Source organism: Miscanthus floridulus, chromosome 2, assembly GCF_019320115.1.
Source record: "Miscanthus floridulus cultivar M001 chromosome 2, ASM1932011v1, whole genome shotgun sequence".
NCBI lineage: Eukaryota > Viridiplantae > Streptophyta > Magnoliopsida > Poales > Poaceae > Miscanthus > Miscanthus floridulus.
Window position 1 is genome coordinate 54,463,232 of NC_089581.1, and position 16,122 is coordinate 54,479,353.

A 16,122-nucleotide genomic window follows, 5' to 3' on the forward strand; every position below is an offset into this window, starting at 1 on the left:
TGTGTCATGCGATGTGTGTACACCAAACCAATGCTACGAGGTTGGATCCCACGATAAGTGCATGATGTGCGGTTGTGGCATTACACGTAAAAAGGGGAAAAGAAATATGTGACCCATTATCACTTCTAACGATCTGACGTGGAGAATTGGAGTATGTTGCATTGTCGTATTAGCCTATACTAATCTGGCAGAATCAAAGATAACTATGAGTTGGCATCTATATTCTCACTAAACCGAGTTGTTGATGCAAGAAACAACACGCAAAAGTTGTACAAAATAAGGACCTAAAAAGGGGAAAATAAATGTGTGGTCTATTGTCACTTCTAACAATCTGACGTGGGAGAATTGTCGCACGTTGTGTTGCCGTATTAGCCTATATTGATCTAGCAGAATCAAATATAACTATGAGTTGGCATCGATATTCTCACTAAACCCAATTGTTGATGCAATAAACAACACACGAAATTTGTACAAAATAGGGTGCACTGTGCACCAAACCAACATGCATGTGACATGTTTTGTGTTCCAAATTACGTGTCATTTTTGTAGCATTGTCACTGCTTGGGATTTTTAAGAAAACTTGAAATGATGCTTAACATGACTTGGACTAATTGTTTTATATTATAATTCTTTTCCTATAACAAACTAATTTAATTGTCTTATATTACCATAATCCATTGCATGTCATGCGATGTGCGTACACCAAACAAATGCTATGAGGTTGGATTGCACGATAAGAGTATGATGTGCGGTTGTGGCATTACACGTAAAAAAGGGAAAAACAAATGTGTGGTCTATTGTCACTTCTAACAATCTGACGTGGGAGAATGGTCGCACATTGTGTTGTCGTATTAACCTATATTGATCTAGCGGAATCAAGGATAACTATGAGTTGCCATCGACATTCTCACTAAACACAATTGTTGATGTAAGAAACAACACGCGGAAGTTGTACAAAATAGGGTGCAATGTGCACCAAACCAACACTACAGGTTGGATTGCATGTTAAGTGTAAGATGTATGGTTGTCGCATTACACATAAAAAGAAAAATCATATGTGGCATAGCATGGGCTTCCACTATCTGATGTATGGTTGTCGCATTACACATAAAAAGAAAAATCATATGTGGCATAGCATGGGCTTCCACTATCTGATGTGGGAGAAACAACACGCGGAAGTTGTATTAGTCCATATATTGATCCAGTTGTCGGCGCCGCTGGACCATGGGGTCCCACCTAACACATAATGGCCATGACCCAATGCCCCGCTGGCTGTTGTTCAACATTGAAAATGACATGGTTATTGGGGGCGTGCCCCGCCTATGGGCACCCTGTGTGGCTCAATCACCGTCCTGGTTCCTCGTAAGAGCAAAATAACAGGAGTTGGACTCTAGCGCACTCAACATTTTGCTATAATAACGGGCGGAAGGGCTGACCATGTGCGAAGAGAAGGATGTGTCGAGCCCCCTTCTCACCGCAGCGAAGCAAGGGCGGCGCTTGCTGTCCCATTCTGAGAATTCCCTTCTCGCTATGGCAAGAGGGTGGACTCTGCGGCTAGGATCAGGTTCCGCCAAAGGAGGGCTAAAAGGTCCTAATGGCTAGAGGGGGGGTGAATAGCCTATTAAAAATTTCTACAACAATACTTAACAAACCGGTTAGACAATTATGAGGCGAAGCAAGTGTTGCGCTAGCCTACTAAAAAGCAAGCCACCTACCACAATTCTAGTTTCTATAGTTACTTCCCACACAATGGCTATGTCACTACACTAAGTTAGTGTGCTCTCAAAGACTAACTAAAGAGTCACACTAACCAAACTAACAAGCCCTCACAACTAGCTACACTAAAGAGCTTGATGACTAGTTTGCGGTAATGTAAAGAGAGTGAGCAAGATGGTTATACCACCGAGTCGAGGAGTGAACCAATCAATCACAAGAATGAATACCAATGAAGACCAATCACCTCGGAATCAAATGATGACACAATGATTTTTTACCGAGGTTCACTTGCTTGCCAGCAAGCTAGTCCTCGTTGTGGCGATTCACTCACTTGGAGGTTCACGCGCTAATTGACATCATACGCCAAACCCTCAATAGGATGCCACACAACCAACACAAGATGAGGACCACACAAGCCACGAGCAATTCACTAGAGTACCTTTTGGCTCTCTACCGGGGAAAAGTCAAGAACCCCTCACAATCACCATGATCGGAGCCAGAGACAATCACCAACCTCCGCTCAACGATCCTCGCTGCTCCAAGCCATCTAGGTGGTGACAACCACCAAGAGTAACAAGCGAATCCCGCAGCGAAACACGAACACCAAGTGTCTCTAGATGCAAACACTTAAGCAATGCACTTGGATTCACTCCCAATCTCACAAAGATGATGAATCAATGATGGAGATGAGTGGGAGAGCTTTGGCTAAGCTCACAAGGTTGCTATGTCAATGCAAATGGCCAAGAGCGTAAGCTTGAGCCAGCCATGGGGTTTAAATAGAAGCTCCCATGAAATAGAGTCATTGTACCCCTTCACTGGGCACAACACGGGGTGACCAGACGCTACGGTCAGATCAATCAAACATAGGACCCTAGCATCCGGTCGCCGATGCTTGCCATGTGTCATCGGCTTCAAACGCTGCTCGCCTGATCTTAATGGTCAAGTGATGACCGGACGCGCTGCTCAAACTGACTGGATGCTCTAGCACCAACGTCCGGTCGTTTTCAGTAAGGCACTAGAAATGAAAAATCATGACCGGACGCATTCGGTCATGCTCGACCGGACTCACCCAGTGTCCGATCACTCAACGTCACTTCTGCGTGCGCCACATAGGTGCGATCGGACACACCCAGCTAGTGTCCGGTCGAAGACCGACGCTGCGTGTCCTTAGCTGCCACTAATTGGACGTGCCAGTCCAACCGAGATCAGCGTCCGGTCGCTGTGTGACCATCGTGACTAACTCCTTTTCACCTCTATCTTCTTCACCCTTGCTCAAACGTGCCAACCACGAAGTGTATCACCTTGTGCACATGTGTTAGCATATTTTCACAAACATTTTCAAGGGTGTTAGCATTCCACTAGATCCTAAATGCATATGCAATGAGTTAGAGCATCTAGTGGCACTTTGACAATCGTATTTCGATACGAGTTTCACCCCTCTTAATAGTACAACTATCGAACATAAATGTGATCACACTCTCTAAGTGTCTTGATCACCAAAACAAAATAGCTCCTACTGTTTATAGCTTTGCCTTGAGCCTTTTGTTTTTCTCTTTCTTCTTTTCAAGTCCAAGCGCTTGATCATTACCATGGCATCACCATCATCATGATCTTCACAATTTCTTCATCATTTGGAGTAGTGCCACCTATCTCATAATCACTTTGATAAACTAGATTAGCACTTAGGGTATCATCAATTCACTAAAACCAAACTAGAGCTTTCAAGGGCGCATAGTCGGTCTCGGCTATTTGCTCAAGCGAATAGCCGTTAATGGTTTGACTGATCATTTCTGTAGGTTCCGCCAGAGGGCACGTAGCCAGTCTTGACTATTTGCTCAGGCGAATAGCCATTAATAGTTTGGATGATCGTTTTTATAGGTTCCGCCAATGGGGGCGCATAGGCAGTCTCAGCTATTCGCTTGGGCAAATAGCTGTTAACGGTTTGGTCGATAGTTTCTATAGGTTTCGCCAAAGGAGGAACCGCCTACCTCCACATGGCCTATAGCTTCTATCGATAGTGGCCCCCATGATTGGTTGGGTAGGCGACATAAGGCGGAGCCGGTCGGGCCTCCCTAGGTCAGTGTTATCCAAGGAAGGCGGGCACTCCAAATGGTGAACAAGCCAAGGCTACATGGATTATTCCCCGAATTTGCAGTAGTTGAGAGGGCATTTATGTCCTATGAGAGGCCTACGGGCATGTATAAATAGCCCCCGCTGAGGGATTGTAAAAGAGAGAGAAACAACTTCAATAAAATCGCTCGTCTTGTTTCGCTCAAGTCTTGTTTTATCCACTTCTCGTGCTTGATTTTGCTTGAGTGGCAACCGATGTTCGAAGGCCGTGGCCTAGAACAACATTGGCGTCCACCATGGTTGTTGCTTGAGCTTATCATGCCACAAAATAAGACGAAGATAACGATGGATAAAGCAGCACCATCTGTGTATATAGCCATTACGGCGGTAGTGGAAGTAGCCGCGTGAAATGATGCAGCAATAGTTATGGAACCAGCCACGCCACAGCCACAAATGGATAATACCATAGCACTAGGAAGGCAAGAGCAAATGCCAGAAGGCGACATCAAAGAAGTCAAGATCGACCAAAATGGCGATTGGGTCAAAGAAGATGAAGACGACGAGATCACTGAGCAAGCAAGAAACCTAAAGACCCTGAATCAGTACCAGCAAGACATCCTTAGACTCTAGAACAAGAAGGAACAGCTGCTCAGGCAAGCCGCTGCCCATAATAGAGCCGAATAGACGTAGAGGGCAATTAGGGAAGCCAAAATCGAGAGGGATAGATTGGCGAGACAAATTCAAGGACTGTAGGGAGCAAGAGCAGGAGGTGCCATCCGCACTGGCGGAAACATTGTAATACTAGATGATAACCTCCAAGAAGTAGACAAAAGTGCATATGACCCACTTCACCTTTGTCGAAAGAACTCCAACTATACCTGTGGCTAGCCAGCTACAAGCCTTGCATTCTGGTCTTCGACGGAAAGTCAAACCCAAGGAAGTACCTCATGAGTTATGAGACTACGGTAACATCAGCCGGGGGAGACGCTCAAATCCTCACAAAGTCACTCATCATGGTGGTCAAAGACATCACACATGATTGGTATACTTTGTTGAAGCCATTATCCATCAGGTCTTGTGGCCAAGTCAGAGCGGAGCTAGTTTCCACCTTCCAAGGTTATCATCCAGGAACAAAAACAACGAGAGATTTGCTAAATTACATTCAGCGAGATAACAAATCACTGTCTGAGTTTTTGGAAAGATTCATTCAGACCAAAGCTCAGGTGCCAAATGCGCTAGATGAGATGGTTATAGCAGTAGCCATGGAAGGGTTGGCCATAGGCCAGTGTGCAGCTCACTTCGCTAGGAATTACCCCACCTCCGTAAGGGAGCTATTCAAGGTAATGAGGCAATACGCAAGATCGAATGATGACTCAAAGGTGCAAAAAGTGACAAGAAATTCATGGAGGCAAGCAGGCAAGGCCCCCAGGCCACCACCAACACCAAGCTAGCGAAATATGAGACCATTCCGTGCAATCAATAATCTACAAGGGTGGCCAGAGCACAACTCAGTAGAACAAAGTCTCCAAGGACCACCGCCTAACCAATAATACAGAAGTTTTGATCAATCTTCATGTGGCGGGCGAAGAGGACGAACTCCCCGTGGAAGATGTGAAGGCAGAGGAAGGGGACAAGCTCTAAAAAGACCATATTGCACTGTTTATGGTGAAAACGCAGGACATTTCACGAAAGACTGCAAATATAACAAAATGGCTAGAGAACTCAAGGAGAAAGATGAGGCCACAAGAAGTAGCAAAACATCTAATCATGTGTTCCACAACATTGGTCACAAAACAGTAAACAATCAAGGTTATAGCAGCCACTATTTATCGGCAAACAGCAGCGCTTTCTAGCACCCTACCTTTTCACACGGATACAACCAGCATCCGTACGTCTAGTAGCAGCCGCCGTTTCTAGTATACCAGCATTTTGCCCAGATCCTAGGGCAGTCAGTAGTTGCATCCTCGCTAGTTTAGGAAGAGCAGTAACATTCAAGTCAGCCTCAGCCCACAAAGTAAGAAAATACTCAAGAACATCAAGCCGTGAACAATATCTTACCATCGCGAGGCCATATATTCGCAATCACTGGCGGATCAAACCAAGAGCACAAAAATAAGAGAGCCAAAAGAGAATTTGAAAGAATAGTGCACACCATCTCGCCAAGGGTACCTCTCAACAGGCCGGCTTGGTCCATGGTGCCCGTTACTTTTGACGAAAATGACTTTCAAGTGTAGAATTTTCCACACACAGATGCCTTTGTAGCAACAGCAAATATAGCTAGGTTCACTATACACAACATCCTCATCAACAATGGAAGCTCCGCCGACATCTTGTTCATAAAGCCTTTCGAGCAGATTAACCTTGACAAGCGAACGTTGGAGCCAACCGGGAACTTGTTCGGTTTCGGTGGGAAAAAGATAGACGCCTTGGGAAAAAGGCAATCCTAGTCTCCTTCGTAGAAGGCAAGAAGGTTCGCATAGAAACCATAACTTTTGACATAATCAACATGGATTATCCATACACCGCAATCTTTGGGAGGGGAGTTCTCAGCATATTTGAAATCATGATAAAGCAAAGCTATTTGTGCATGAAGATGCCTTTCCCTTTCGGCATCATCATGGTACACGGAGATCAAGCTGCATCTAGGCGAATAGAGGGCAAACCGATCCCTAGTTACAGCCTTGTAAATGAAGTTTCCAAGAAATCGCCTAGCGAAGCAGTAGACAGTGAAAACAAAGTTGAACCAAGGGCCGAAGCAGCCGAAGACACTCAGAAAGCCCCATTGTCAAATTAGTGCTACCTTGCGCTCGTGGGCTGCAGGCTCCCGTGTTTGCGGCCTTGGCCTGCGAGCGAGCCCGGCTCCCATGAGTCAAATACGACGCCGCCGCCGGGCCCTGGAGAAACGCTGGTAGGCTTCGTTTCTATGCGGCCAGGCTCGCGCGAGCGCAGCATGCATGCGGATGGGACATGTCAGTGAGACAGCGGATGCTCGCATGCAGTGAACCAAACAAGATCTCCGAACAGCCAGGCTCTGTGAGTGCGATAACCAAACACCAGTCATGTGCATGCGCTCGGCCTGGCAACCTGCAGCCTGGCTGCTCAGGTACAGCCTGGCTGCCCAGGTACACCCTCGCAAACGCACCCTCAGTGTTTCTCAGCCCAGTATAACATACATATGCTATACGCAGGCTGGGCACGCAGCACTGCAGCGATCGTCTCCGCGCGACTCGGCGCCAGTGCGACGGCGCTGTTCGACTTCCTCTCATCCTCTTTCCTCTGCATAGACTGCGAGTCGCCGGGCCGGCGGCTTGGCACGACCGCATAGGGCGAGGGCCACTCGGCGACGACGTATTCCAAGCTTCCAGCCCCAGCCGGCAGCCCACCAGGTACCCTCTGTCTATGATCCTAATCATTGTACAGCCGACGCTGCCCTATGCATAAATCCGATAGTGTTTCTGTGACTTGATTAATCAGTGATTCATAGACCCAGACGGATCATTTGGGATTTGCAAAAACTGCGATTTAATTGAGTATTGAAATATTCAATCTGCTAGGCACTTAACTGCCTAAGGTAATTATTTAATCTTTGTGAATTTTCTCTTTATATAATTATTTAATTTTTTGGACTAATTATTTTTCTAAATCTTAACATTACCATGTCATCAGGAAAGTATGCTTCGACGCCCGTGGTTGAAGCACGAGGTCGGATTCATATCAAGTTCGACGCACGGATTCACCACAAGTTCTGATTACTGACCCTGATCTGGCTGGCAAAATTCTTTATACACCAATAATAACTGTTTGTTTCTGTGCACGTCAGGATGCAGGTGGGGCGCCGCCCCGCAAATCAACGTTCGCGGACAACGCGTGTTCAGCTTGCCAAGTTCCCGTGGCCTAACATCGTTTAGTCCGTCAAGCCCACTAGACAACACAGTAAGCTCGCTAAGAACCCGCAAGAACCACAGCCGCTGTCGTCGAAGCTGACGGTGGTCGTACTCCTTCGCCACTCTGGCTCCGTTCGCGTGCCCTTAAACCCGGCTTGATCTTTGTTTCTTTTTTCATCCGGAACAGTGTTTTCCTCTCACAAATTACTCCAGATTCATCCAGAATTCCTCTAAGCTACCTCGAAACCTCGCAGATGGAAAGTATGCTTGCCGCCATGCCAAGCGCCGGCCGACATGGCCGCGGTGGAGGAGGAGGAGGAGGCAGGAGGAGAGGATGGGGCCGACATGGCTGCCACGCAGATGCAGGCGTTCCCTTCTGGGGGATGCTGATGCCTCACAGTGCACGCCAAAACTTCACATGTACTAAACTCAACGATCACCGTGGACTTTGCATTACGTATCACTGTGATTCAGAACGCTCCTTTGTGTTCATCAATTCGCATCACTATGATTCAGAACTCTCCTTTGTGTATTATGTTCATCAATTCATAGTAAAACTAACACTTAAGCTAGGAAAATGCACTCTGGCATGATCGTGTGACACGCAGGGTTTTTAATTTCAGTATTGCAAAAAATTTTAAAAATTTAAATTAGATCTAAACAAATATTAATATGATTTATGACTATGCATCCGCATAATTTCGATGAAATTTTGCCGAAATTTTGAACCCCGGTGACACGCGCAAGTAAATGCAGACGAACATTGGATCTTCAAATGACACACATCTGAAATTTGCAGAGTCCCTCGAGATCTCTGCACAACACAATTGCCGTTTTGGAGCCCATAATAGGGGGGGGGGGGGGGGGGGGGGGGGGCGGGGAGGGGAATAAAAAGGAGTCACAGATCCATCAAATGTTAGAATGGGGACGCAGCGCCGCATATTTTTTCTTGGCTCGGAACACAACGGATCAAGCAAGAACCAATGATAAATCAATAAATGGATGGTATCAGCACGCATGCTGAACGCCCGGCCGGCCCCGCGATCCATGCCATGCCTGGTCGTCACATCACATCTTGGCGGTGGCGAAGGAGGCGGAGGATCCGGACCGGTCGTAGTAGTACTCGGGGATCGCCTGCGGCGGGCGGGAGAAGGAGCGGTTGGCCTCCTCGAGGTCCTCCTCGTCCCTCGTAGTCGCCGTCGTCCTCCGCGGTGTGGAGGTGGATGCAGGAGGCAGCGCTCCAGGGACGCGAAGAAGGCCGACGCCACGCCGGTGGCCACCCACATCGCGTAGCCCTCCATGTTCCCGTACGAACAGGATGCCGCCGTTGGCGTTGATGCCGTTCATGGCTGCCGGCGGAGGGAGAGCGGAGACGAGGCGATGGATAACGGATTTGGCCGGTTGGTTTGGTTTGCCTTCGGTTTTCAGACCCGTCTCTGTGTGGGTTGTTGTTGTTGTTTCGATTTTTTTTAGAGAAAAGACAGTGATGATTGTTCCAAAATTAGGAGAGTTAGCCTGTCAATTCTTACTTTAGAAGGTTGTAACTTGTGAGCCATGCACAATATTGGGTTGTTCTGTGCCCAAAAGAGAACAAAAGAGAGTTACTAGAAAAGATGGTGATCGCGGCAGTCTATAACTACTTGTATCTCTGGCTTGGCTTATCAGCTAACCAATAGTATTTTTCTCTTACATCAAACCAGCTAGTAGTACTTTCAGCATGAGCTTATAAGCCAATCCCCGCCGAAACGAGGCAGGGCCGGATGTCCCTGAAAAGTGGGGCGTCCTCGCCAAGTCAGCAGGCATAATTGCTTAGTGATGCACAAGACAGCGCAAGAGATGTGTTTGTTCTTCGACATGCTGCTGATTGGAAGATGTAGGAGATCCTAGATTCCTAGCAGTGAAACAGCAAACCCCTGAGTGGCAAATAGATCAACTTAATAGCTAAGGTAGCTAGGTCTGAACGAATGCAACGTTTAGTTGCTCCTCCATGTATCTTTCTGTTGGCTGGTATTGTTTGGGCTGGTTAAACTATGGGTGAACCACCATGTTTATATTATGGCACGAGTGCTCACAAATTACCATTTCAAAGTCTCGTTGTAGGTCCACTAATAATAGAATGAATAGGTTCCACAATTGAATAACACAAAATCTATTCAATCCGTTTACTGTGATTGCAACACTCTGGGCGCTCGACGAATCCAGTGTAAACAAAACCTAAATAAAAGAATCGATCTTGCTCAGCTTGACCCGTTGAGGGCAATCGTAATGTTTGTTACTCAATTATGGCCCTGTTCGCTTTACTGAAAAACCATGGCTGAAAGTACTGTTCGCTGATTTGCTATGAGAGAAAAACACTGTTTGTTCGCTGAAATAGTACGGTTCATAAGACAAGCGAACATCGCATATACCTATCTTAGAAGAAAGGAGAGAAAATCATTTTTTATTCACTTTGGATAGCTACAAGATGGAGGTGCATCATAAGAAACTTATTGTTTCCCTTCGAAAAAAAATAAGAAACTTATTGTTCATGTCAAGATTGTTACTCAACTATATCCATTACTCCCTATGTCCGTGACAAAAAGATTCCGAGCGAGTTTAGGACAGATTGATATCATATAGAAAAGATTACATATCCTTTATTAACTAGAGTAGTTGCATACTTACACACTGATCGGTGATTGTTCCAATGGCACATTAATTATGGCATTATTACACCACATCCAACCGTAGAAACCCAACATTAGATTTTGAGATATGGGGGGGTGTAGTAAATGCAAGGAGACTTTGACAAAAATAAATGACCCGATGAACCATTTAGGCTCCGTTCGGCTTACCCCATATTCGGCTTGTTTCGGCTTCTTTTTTCAGCCGGAACAGTATTTTTCTCTCACAACAATTTAGTCAGAACAGTGTTTTTCAGCCAGTTTCAACCAAAATTCTGCCAACCGAACGGGGCCACTCCAAAAGATTGATTTATTTTGTAAACAATTTTTAAGCTGAAACAAAGCCAGATGGAGTAGTTTTTTTTTAATAACTTTTAGCTCTTCGGCACATCAAAAATAGGAAAAGTTATTTAAAGCGTACTTTTAGCTTTTAGTTCATTTCAAAATTTGTTTTTCGAATGCCAACTCAATAGCTAGTTGTTTGTTTTAGCTTCTGAATTTCAGGCTTCTAAGTTTCAAAATCCAACTCAACTGCCCAGTTGCATCGAACGGAACATGAGGGAGAAAGAACCAGAACTCGTCCGAAATAGACCGGGTGGGTGTACGTGCTCCCAAATGGCCGCGGCGGGTCGGGAGTCGGGATCGCCTCGAGTCTCACGTGGGCCCGTGGGGCTTCCCGCCCAGTCGGGACAAGAGGGACACGGTGGGCACGGATAAGCCGATAAGATAGCGTGGAGAGCTCGCTCCGAATCTGCCTCATCGCCACCCTCTCCTCTCCCTCCCCTCCTTCACCTCACACAGGCCAAGCCAGCCGCACCGCAACCGCATTGGCATGGCGTCGTCCTGCCTCGCCTCGCCGTCTGGCGCCGCGCTCTGCCGCCCGCGGCGGCCGAGGTGCCGCGTGGCGTGCTCGGCGGGGGCCGACGCCGGCGGGAACACCGAGCCGGCGTGGGCCAAGGGCGCCGGCCGCCTCGCGTGCGGCGTGCTGGCGGCCTGGGCCGTCGCGTCCGCGTCCAATCCGGTCATTGCCGCGAGCCAGGTTGGTGAATCTGAATACCCCTCTTTCTTATCACACATTCGCGTTGTGGGTGGGGTGCAATTTCTGGAATGTAATGTAGTTTTTATCGATAACGTCACGTTACAACACTAGGCAGTAAAAGGGAGCTATTGCTGGGATGGAATTTTTAATCTCTGTCAAATGTTAGTCTCGGTCTCACTGGATGTGATCTTTCATTTTTTTTTTTCTGATTGAATCGGCCTCACATTTACGATCTGATAGCAGGCATAGTCACTATTTACTGATTCCCTTAATTCGGTTCAGATAAGTTGCTGTAAAATATATAGAGCTGCTCCATTGAAAATTTGTATACATGAAAAAAGTAACTAGTTAAGTACAAGATGCTTGAGTTCTGTTAAAAGAGGTATTGGTACTTCACTACTCAAGAGTTAAGCACAAGACATTTCTTATGATGATAAAATCGGATCAATCTCAAGAGTTTGCCCTATTCACTTAAAAGAATTGTACAGCGACCACAGAATTTGATGTGGATGCTGCAACATCAGTTGTTGAAGTTCAGCACGTTATTCAATTCAATTCTCTATATGTTCTGGAAAGCACCTCAAATTTAGCATCACTTGTGTAGTTGTGTTCAATGTAAAGCTAGAAATTCTGTTCTTGGTTAGTCTTATGAGACTTCAGATTGGCATTGCGTGTTCAAAAGTGGGTTCTGGTACAGCTACAGAGAAGAGGGAATATTTGTGGAGAAATAACCATTTTGCTGTATTTGGTTATCTGATTAACCAGATGAACCATGCCCATTTTCACTTTGCTTAGATTGAGTTCTGAACTATGAATACATTTTAGCTTTAAGGCAGAATTATTCTTCATTTTCTTTTTGATCCTGCAAGTGTGACCTGAATATACAACCAGTGTTCTCAGCATTTTCAAAAGCTTCATCATAAATCTAGGACTCATTTTTCCTTACTACAGCTGGTTTACTTTACTGAAATTACATTGTTCATTATTTGTTTTTTTTCTTTTTTGCTAGAGATTGCCTCCACTCTCAACGGAGCCAAACAGATGTGAGCGTGCATTTGTGGGGAACACAATTGGTCAGGCAAATGGGGTGTATGACAAGCCCCTTGATCTCCGGTTCTGTGATTACTCGAACGAGAAAACTAATCTAAAAGGGCAAGTCTTTAGCTGCAGCGTTGATGTCCGAGGCAAAGTTTGACGGTGCTGACATGTCTGAAGTTGTCATGTCCAAAGCTTATGCTGTTGGTGCAAGTTTCAAAGGTAGTAACTAATTGTGCACCTCTTTTTTTTTAAGGAAAAATTGTACAGCTTATTCTGTTGTTCTTGTTCACTGCACAATATTGCTGAATTGTTTTTATACTGTAATACAGTAATACTGAATGAACAGAATGATGAGCTCTTCTGGTTCAAATGCTTTTTCAGGAACCGACTTCACGAATGCAGTGATAGACCGTGTCAATTTCGAGAAGGCCGATCTCACAGGGGCAATCTCAAGAACACAGTTTTGTCAGGATCGACCTTTGATGATGCGAAGATGGACAATGTCGTGTTTGAGGACACAATCATTGGCTACATTGACCTTCAGAAGCTATGTAGAAACACCAGTATCATCCCAGATGCGAGATTGGAGCTGGGCTGTAGGTGATTCAACAGAGTTCATCTCTATGGTTCATGTTAACATGTCGATATCGTCCTTTAAGTGTTCATGCCTGTCTATAGAGCCACCAAGACAATTGACAAGACGCGATCCCCAGCAGGAAGACGTGATGCCGATTTTCTCCATAACTATGTATCTATCGATCTATGTACAAACCTCTGTATATCTCAAATATCAGCAGCAATGTAACCATGCTCCTTAGTTCTTACACTTGCAAACTTAAACATCCCATATATATACATATATAAAAGGAAGCACTATGGTTTCCCCCCACACATATTATTATTGTTCATTCACAATGCAGATGCAGTTATAACAACATTACTATCTCATGATGGATCCATGCCATGGAATGGAAAGATGCATGGATGCTTTATTCTACATACTACTAGTACTAGCATCACACGCTCTAACATGCGCTAGCTTTGCCAGCCTTATTTGTTTGCCTCCTGGTCCTGGGTTGGCTCCTTGATGTGCATCCATCTACTAGTATACTGGAAAAACTGGCCCCTACAAGGGCCGATGCTGCTCATGGATGATGCTATGCTTGCTGCATAGCCATTGCCGGGCACGTGGCACCTAGACGCACCATCTAAATGGCCGGCCCGCCGCCGGGCACTTGCCGGTGGTAAGGTCTTGCCTTCTTGTCTTGTTGGATGGATTGTATTTCCGATCGAAGGGCTGCGGTTCACTCGACGTCGTTGCCGTTGTTCTGCTTGCCGCTGTCGATGAGGCAGGTCTCGACGCCGCCGGTCATCCAGAGGAACCACGCGTAGCTGCTCCGGTGGTGGCTGCTCTCGGGCTCCTCGTCGATGGCGCCGGTAAACATGTCCTCCGCGCCGCCCATGTCGCCGCGGGCGTGCCAGAGGAACATGCCGTACCTCCGCATCGCTTCGCCGTCCGGTGGTTCGGCGGCCACCGTCTGCTTGAAGTACATCTCCGCCCTGTCGTCCACATGTGTGCCGTGATCACGCGTAAGAAACCAAGATTCCTAACAGGTTGGTTAATTAGATCGTGATTGAATGAAGGGTCGCATTTGAAAGCATGCATGCATGCATGGGCCAAGAGGCACCTGTTGATGTCCTTGTCGAACTCGTAGAGGAGCTGCGCGTAGTTGGACAGGATGAGCGAGTTGGCGCCCGCCTGAGGCGATGATCCTCTCGTACGCCGCCTTCCGGCGCCGTGCGCGGGCGCTGTCGATCTCCTTGATCTCTTCCTCATCGAGTTCCTCCTGGCCGTAGCTGTCCCCGAACAGGCCGCCGCCATGCAAGATGCCGATCTGGCCCCACAGCTCCTTCTCCATGTCCGCCTCCACCAGCTCCGGCATGTCGTCCTCGGGTGGTTCCTCCGTCGCGTCCCCGTTGCCGTCGGGGTGGTCAGCCTCTGCTGCGTTGCCCAACGCCGCCGCCTCGGGCTTCTTCGCCTCCATGCGGCCCCTTTCCGCCTCCACGATTGTGCCGAGGGCATGCAAGGCGACCATCCCGAGCAGCCCGACGGCGAGGGTCTGGCGACTGGAGGTGAACCATGCTGAAGACCCACGCCACGGCGCCCCCAGCGCCGCGCGCGGCCTCAGCGGCGGCCCCCGGCCGCCGCGCCCTGGACGGGCCTCCACGGCCTTGACAAGGGCACGCCACGGCGCACGCCGGCCGCGCTCGTGGCCATCGCCCGCGGCACCCCTCGCTGCGCCGCCGCCTGCTTCCTCCTGGCCTGGATGGCGCGCAGCGACGCCGGCATCACGGCCATGGACGGTGGCCTGCTGCTGGTCGTCCCCGGCGCCCGCACGCCGCGGGCCTGAAGGACCGGGAGTTCCTCCGCTCCCCGGCCCTTGTGGGCGCCGGGAACGCCGCCAGCGCCAACGGGAACGCTCCTGGGCATGGCGACCACGCTCGCCGGCGTCATCCTCGCGACCCACCGACAAAGGCAACGCAAGGGACTCTCTCGAACGGAAAGGGTGTTGTGTTGGTTAGGAACGGAGCCTCCAACAGAAGGCGGAAGTGGAATGGCGATCTAGCTTGCGGATGCGGAGAGGGAGGGAGAGGCAATGGCGGCATTTATAGGTCCCCTGGGCCATGCCACGTCGGGGGAGGGTCGTTGCTCCTGGACGATGCGTGCCTTGCGCGCCAGTTCGGGCCAGTTCAGAGCCTTCTTCTTTCGTCGCGGAGCAAGGGGAAAAAGGCCTCGGCCGCGCGCTGCTCTCGGCGAGGGTCGTTTTGGCCGCGCGCGGTGGCAGCACCCGCTCGTGTGATGCGCACGGCGATCTGGCGTGGCACTGCAGACTGCACGGGAACGTGTCCTTTGCCGATGCGAGCAGAGAACTGGCCGGAGAGGGATACCGGGAAAAAGATTAACCAATCATTTGCAAAATTAATTAATATTACTCCTGTTTCTAAGAAATTATATATTGTTTATTTTCTTTTAGGAAAAAACAGCATTGAAGAAATTACTCATGGTTTGCTGCGGCATGTGACAGTGTTCAGTGTTGCAAGTTGCGTGTCGTTTATGTAGCGTGTCACTGCCCGGGTTTTTAAGAAAACTTGAAACGATACTTAACATGACTTGGATTGATTGTTTTAGATTATAATTCTTTTCTTATAACGAAACTAATTTAATTGTCTTATATTACCATGGGGTCCATTGTGTGTCATGCGATGTGCGTACACGAAACCAATGCATCGAGGTTGGATCGCACGCTATGATATGCGGTTGTGGCATTACATGTAAAAAGGGAAAAACAAATGTGTGGTCTATTGTCACTTTTAAAAATCTGACGTGGGAAAATTGTCGTACATTGCGTTGTCGTATTAGCCTATATTGATATAACAGAATCAAAGATAACTATGAGTTGGCATCGATATTCACACTAAACCCAACTGCTGATGCAAGAAACAACACACGGAACTTGTACAAAATAGGGTACACTGTGCACCAAACCAACACTACAGGTTGGATTGCACGTTAAGTGTAAGATGTATGGTTGTCGCATTACACGTCAAAAAAGAAGGAATCAAATATGTGGTGCAATGTGGCGACTTGGATTGATTGTTTTAGATTATATTTCTTTTCGTTTAGTGAAACTAATTTAATTATCTTATATTT

The 16,122-nt window shown here is 47.5% G+C and overlaps 3 pseudogenes; 1 reads left to right on the top strand and 2 right to left on the bottom strand.

Annotated features, from left to right (window-relative positions):
- Positions 1-8,558: 8,558 nt before the first annotated feature.
- Positions 8,559-9,206, bottom strand: LOC136538834 (uncharacterized; annotated as a pseudogene).
- A 1,869-nt stretch (positions 9,207-11,075) lies between these two features.
- Positions 11,076-13,303, top strand: LOC136538836 (thylakoid lumenal 17.4 kDa protein, chloroplastic-like; annotated as a pseudogene).
- A 153-nt stretch (positions 13,304-13,456) lies between these two features.
- Positions 13,457-14,925, bottom strand: LOC136538835 (uncharacterized; annotated as a pseudogene).
- Positions 14,926-16,122: the final 1,197 nt, after the last annotated feature.